Here is a 6,405-nt window from a genome sequence, read left to right as displayed (position 1 = left end):
CGAGCTTGTTGCTCTTTGTGCTATAAGTTTTACTGAAAAAAGCTTCAAAAAGAAAGTTAGTTGAACTTGAGATTAATAAAAAGTATGAAACATTAAAATTAATTGAAAATGGAGAAAGTCAGAGAAAATTAGCTGGCGCATATGGAATTTCTAAAACTAGTGTCTAATATAGTTAAAAACAAGGGGGGGAAATATTTGAATAGTATTTTTAATTATTGTTTTACTATCAATGATAGTAAACAATGAAAGTGAGTTGAACAGAAAGAGTAAGGGTGAATTATTCAAAAAATGAATTCATGGTGCAAGAAATGACAAAAAAAAAAAAGAAAAAATCATTACCGCCCTTTATAAGTTGACCACCTGTCTAAGTTGACCGCCAAAGTACTGCACCACGAGTGGTCAACTTACACAGGTTTCACTGTATCTACACTGTTAAGACTACAGATTGCGTTTGGATTCTTTAAGGGGTTCCTTTCTCTTCTCCCCCCCCAATGAATATTAAGTAGCTCCTAATGTGTTACGGGGGGCATTGGGGGTTGGGGGGCTGCCCCCCTTACCGATTTAAGACCTTAAAAAATCAATAATATTTAAAAACACCCTCTTTGGAGTGACGCAGTTTGCGACATGACCCACACTACCCCCCCCCCCATTTGGTACACAATACTGCTTTTGGTCTTCCTTATCTTTATCTTCTTTATCTTTACTAATAATAAAGCTGAAAGTCTCTCTGTTGGGAGGATGTCTGTAGGATGTCTGGATCTCTGTGACGCGCATAGCGCCTAGACCGTTCGGCCGATTTTCATGAAATTTGGCACAAAGTTAGTTTGTAGCATGGGGGTGTGCACCTCGAAGCGATTTTTCGAAAATTCAATTTCATGAATTTTCTATTAAAATTTTAAGCCCTTTTTCACAATCTTTAATAACAATAAAGCTGAAATTCTCTCTGTCCGGAGGATGTCTTGATGTCTGGATCTTTGTGACGCGCATAGCGCCTACACCGTTCGGCCGATTTTCATGAAATTTGGCACAAAGTTAGTTTGTTGCATAGTGGTGTGCACCTCGAAGCGATTTTTCGAAAATTCGATTTTGTTCTTTTTCTATTCCAATTTTAAGCCCATTTTTCACAGAAATTTAATAAAATGGGAAAGAATTTGTTCAGAAAATTATCTTTCTTTATCTTTCTTTTCTTTACTTCTTTATCTTTCTCCTTTTCTTTTCTTTTTAAATAACGAACCTGAAAGTCTCTCTGTATGGATGTTTGGATCTCTTTGACGCGCATAGCGCCTAGACCGTTCAGCCGATTTCCATGAAATTTGACACACAATTAGTTTGAAGCATGGGGGTGTGCACCTCGAAGCGATTTTTCGAAAATTCGATTTTATTAATTTTTTATTAACATTTTAATCCCTTTTTCACATAATCTTTGCTAATAATAAAGCTGGAAGTCTCTCTGTCTGGAGGATGTCTGGATGTCTGAATCTCTGTGATGCGCATAGCGCTTAGACTGTTCGGCCAATTTTCATGAAATTTGGCAAAGTTAGTTTGTATCATGGGGGTGTGCACCTCGAAGCGATTTTTCGAAAATTCGATGTGGTTATTTTTCTATTCCGATTTTAGGAACAAAATTATCATAGGATGGACGAGATTACCATAACGTGGAACCATAACATGGGCATAAGCCAATTGGCGATAAAATTCACCATACATTATTTGTAAATATACAGGCGGACCAAAATACCTTTTAATTTTCCATTACGGGCAAAGCCGTGCGGGTACCACTAGTACTGGAATAAAGGCTTTGTTGTGTCTTGAACCTGGCAACAACTATTTATTAATATTTTACCAAGCTGTGTTAAGTTGTGGTTGCCATGGTTTCCGTTTGAGTTCCATTCTTATTCGCAAAATTATTAGATTATGTATCTGTAGTGTTCATGTTGTAGCATTGAAGAATAAATGTTTGTCGTGTGTGAATCGTATCCTTATAGTTATTGCTAAACACGACAATAAGTTGGCGACGAGGATGGGATCTTCCAGCATTAATTTTGAGTCATTTGATGTTGCAGTGGAAGATTGGCCAAGTTACGTAGAACGACTTGAGTCTTACTTCTTAGTGAATGAGATTGAAGAGACTAAGAAGGTACCAGCCATTTTGAGTTTAATGGGAGCTACTACTTACAAATTATTGAAGAATTTGGCTACGCCAAAAATTCCTTCTGATCTGGAGTATGATGACATTGTAACATTATTAACTGAACATTTGAATCCAAAACCGTTGGAGATGACGGAACGCTTCAGATTTTACAAGCGTAATCAATTAGAAGGTGAGAATATTACTACATATTGCGCTGAATTACAAAAATTGTCGATGAACTGTAATTTTGGCGACAATTTAAGTACAATGCTAAGAGATAAATTAGTCATGGGTTTAAGGAATGAAAACATCCAGAAGAAGTTGTTGGCGCAAGATAATTTGACTTACGCCAAGGCGAAAGAAATTGCTTTCGCTATGGAATCGGCACAACGTGATGTGCATGAAATTCAAAATAAAATGGTATCTATTAATAAACTGTATAGTTCGGAAGATAAAGTTGCTAAAACTGTTTCGAATAAATTAAAAAAACCAGAATTTCAAAGAAAAGCAGCAAAATCATCTCGCAAATGTTATAGGTGTGATAGTACGCTTCATTTAGCCCATGAATGTAAACACAAAGACACGGAATGCCGAATTTGCCAAAAGAAAGGACATTTGGCGAAAGTCTGTCGCTCAAAAAGAAATAAAACTGAAATTGTGAAACAAATTGAATCGTGTTCTGACAGTGCCCCTGTTCTTAATGTAAAATCTGCTACGCAAGCAAGAGATAAAATATATTTGGAAGTTTTTATTGAAGACCAAAAGTGCGACATTGAATTAGATACTGGAGCCGCAGTCACATGCATGAATGTAACTGACTTTAAGAAACTGTGTCCATTGGTAGTGATTAAACCGACGAATATGATACTCCGTAATTTTGACAACTCTGTGATCATACCCGCTGGAGAAGCACATGTCAAAGTTCGGTATAAGAATCAAAGTAGCAACAAGAAGATTTATTTAGTGAATGAAAAAGTGAGTGCAGTATTTGGAAGAGAATGGTTAAGAAGTTTCTCTCTTGACTGGAAAGAAATTAAGACTGTTTATGCTTACAAATCCGACTCCCGTAGCAATAAACTAGTAGAATTGTTACAAAAACATGAGAAAATATTTACTACAGGGATAGGGAAATTGGAAAACTTTAGCTGTCGTCTACAAATGAAACCTGGTGTCAAGCCAGTATTTTTCAAGCCTCGACCAGTACCATTTGCTTTAAAGGAACGAATCGAAGCAGAACTCGTTAGATTAGTATCAGAAGATATCATTGAACCAGTTAAATATAGTGATTGGGCAACACCAATAGTACCTGTTGCAAAGCAAAATGGTAAATTGCGAATTTGTGGAGACTATAAAGTTACAATAAATCCTGGACTTAATATTGAGCAATATCCCTTACCTAGAATCGAGGACATTTTTGCGAATTTGGCTGGCGGAGAGACTTTTACTAAAATAGATTTAACCGAGGCATATTTACAAATGATGGTTGATGAAAAGGATCGTCATTTACTTACTATAAATACACATAAAGGTTTATTCAGATACAAACGAATGAACTATGGAATCGCCTTAGCCCCTGCTGTTTGGCAAAACGTAGTATTGAACAAGTGTTATCCGGAATCCCAGGAGTACATGTATTTCTGGATGATATCACCGTAACGGGCCGTAACGATCAAGAACATCTAAGCAGATTAGAACAAGTATTAGAAAGACTTTCTGAACATGGACTTAAAGTTAACAAGAGTAAAAGTGAATTTTTCAAAGATTCCGTAAACTTTTGTGGTCACAAAATCGACAAATTTGGACTGCACAAAACTCAAGAAAAAACTGAAGCAATTTTGAAAGCGCCTGTTCCGGAGAACGTTTCCGAGTTGAAGAGTTTTCTAGGGTTAGTGAATTATTATGGAAAATTCATACCAAATTTATCCACTTGTGTAGCGCCACTAAATAAGCTACTTAAGAAAGGAACGACATTTTGCTGGACCACAGAATGTCAGAATACTTTTCTGAAGCTAAAAAAAAGAAATATCATCAGAAAGAGTATTATGCCATTACAATCCGAAGCTACCCATTGTACTGCAAACAGACGCATCACCAGTGGGAATTGGAGCTGTGTTGAGCCATATTACTGAAGACGGTTCGGAGAAGCCGATTATGTTTGCTTCGAGATCCCTGACAGCAACAGAGCGCAATTATTCTCAAATTGACAAGGAGGCCCTAAGTATTGTTTGGGCAGTAAAGAAATATTACCAGTACCTGTTTGGACGCCATTTTCACTTAGTCACTGATCACAAACCCCTAGTATCAATTTTTGCTCCAAATAAAAGTTTACCATATCTTTCTGCTACAAGAATGGTTCACTATGCACTGTTTTTACAAGCTTTCAGTTATACTATTAGGTACCGAAACACTAAGGATCACGGAAACGCAGATGCTCTGTCAAGATTGCCATTGTCAACCGGGAAGGTAGAGCATATTACAGATGCAGATGCAGCTAACATTTTACAAGTTGAAGTGCTTCCAATTACGGCAAGTGAAATTGCTAAAGCGACCAAAGTTGACAGCAAACTGTTTGAACTTTATGAAAGTTTACGAACTGGAACTGAGCTGCCTTTACCCTGGAAAGGTAAAGAATCCGAATTTTCTTTGCAACAAGGATGCATTATGTATGGTCATCGAGTTTGCATTCCCCAGAAGTACCATAAAGCTGTCTTGGAGGAGCTCCATGTAGGACACCCTGGAATTGTTAAAATGAAAGCCCTCGCAAGAAGTTACTGCTATTGGCAGGGTATAGATTCGAGCATAACTAGTTTTGTCCAAAATTGTGCTGCTTGCGTGTCAACTAGAAATGACCCATCAAGAATCAAGCGACATCCGTGGGAATGGCCGAATGGTCCATGGCAAAGGATTCATGTCGACTTTGCTGGTCCATTTATGGGGAAAATGTTTCTAGTGGTTGTTGATGCATTTTCTAAATGGGTGGAGGTAATGCCAATGAAGAATATTACATCGAACTTAACAATTGAATACTTAAGAGTTCTATTTGCCCATTATGGACTTCCATTGACGGTTGTGAGCGATAATGGTCGAAGTTTTACAAGTTACGAATTTCGTCAATTCCTGAAAATGAATGGCATTAAGCATAGACCTTCTGCTCCTTATCATCCTGCTACGAATGGGCAAGCAGAAAAGTTAGTTCAAGGTTTTAAAGCATCATTGAAATCTAGTCAAAGCGATCCTGGAGATATTAATGTGAAACTCCAAAGATATTTGATGCAGTATCGAATAACCCCACACTCATTAACAGGTGAAACTCCAAGTTTTCTGTTTTTGAAACGATGTATTCGTACCAGGCTCGATATTTTGAAACCGAATGTAAGAGAACATGTGATGCAAAAGCAAAGCTCTCACTGCTTGACTGAAGAAATTACACGTGAGTTTCTCGAAGGGGAAAAAGTAGCCGTGAGGAATTATGCAGGACTGCCTAAATGGAAGATAGGTACTGTGATCAACCGTGATGGATCTTTGAATTATAGCGTACAAGTCGGAAATGAAATATGGAAACGACATGTTGACCAGCTAAGGAAGTGTGGACAATCCTTGGAAACAACTGGATCAACACTTGAAAATTGTGTTCCTACAATTTCAGAAAGTACTGAGGAACCAGAGGCAATATCTGATTCAAGTGGGGTAGAAAAGCCTGATCTTTCTATTCCTGCATCAGAAGCCTCATCAACCCCGATACCTGTGCCTACACCTGAGCCGAGCCTAGAAGTTCCTTCCCCGACTACTGTGCCATTGTGACGCTCGACCAGAATTAGAAAAGCACCTAAGAGATTTGGGTTGTAACGTTATATTTAGTCGCAGAGGGACTGTTGTGTCTTGAACCTGGCAACAACTATTTATTAATATTTTACCAAGCTGTGTTAAGTTGTGGTTGCCATGGTTTCCGTTTGAGTTCCATTCTTATTCGCAAAATTATTAGATTATGTATCTGTAGTGTTCATGTTGTAGCATTGAAGAATAAATGTTTGTCGTGTGTGAATCGTATCCTTATAGTTATTGCTAAACACGACAGGCTTGATATTTTTTCATATCCAGATAGCCGATGCCTATTCCCTATTGCAGTTACTTATATGAGGGGATGCCCCCCTCTCAAAAAGAAATTCACTCCACTCAAATTATGGGGGGTGGTTAAAAACGCGAAAATTTTCCAAAAACACACCTTAAAATTTTGAAGTCTGCGCCACCCGCCCCACTAATCCCCCCCCCCTGTA

Source organism: Uloborus diversus, chromosome 2 (assembly GCF_026930045.1).
Source record: "Uloborus diversus isolate 005 chromosome 2, Udiv.v.3.1, whole genome shotgun sequence".
Taxonomy (NCBI): Eukaryota; Metazoa; Arthropoda; class Arachnida; order Araneae; family Uloboridae; genus Uloborus; species Uloborus diversus.
Note: the sequence above shows the minus strand (reverse complement) of the source record.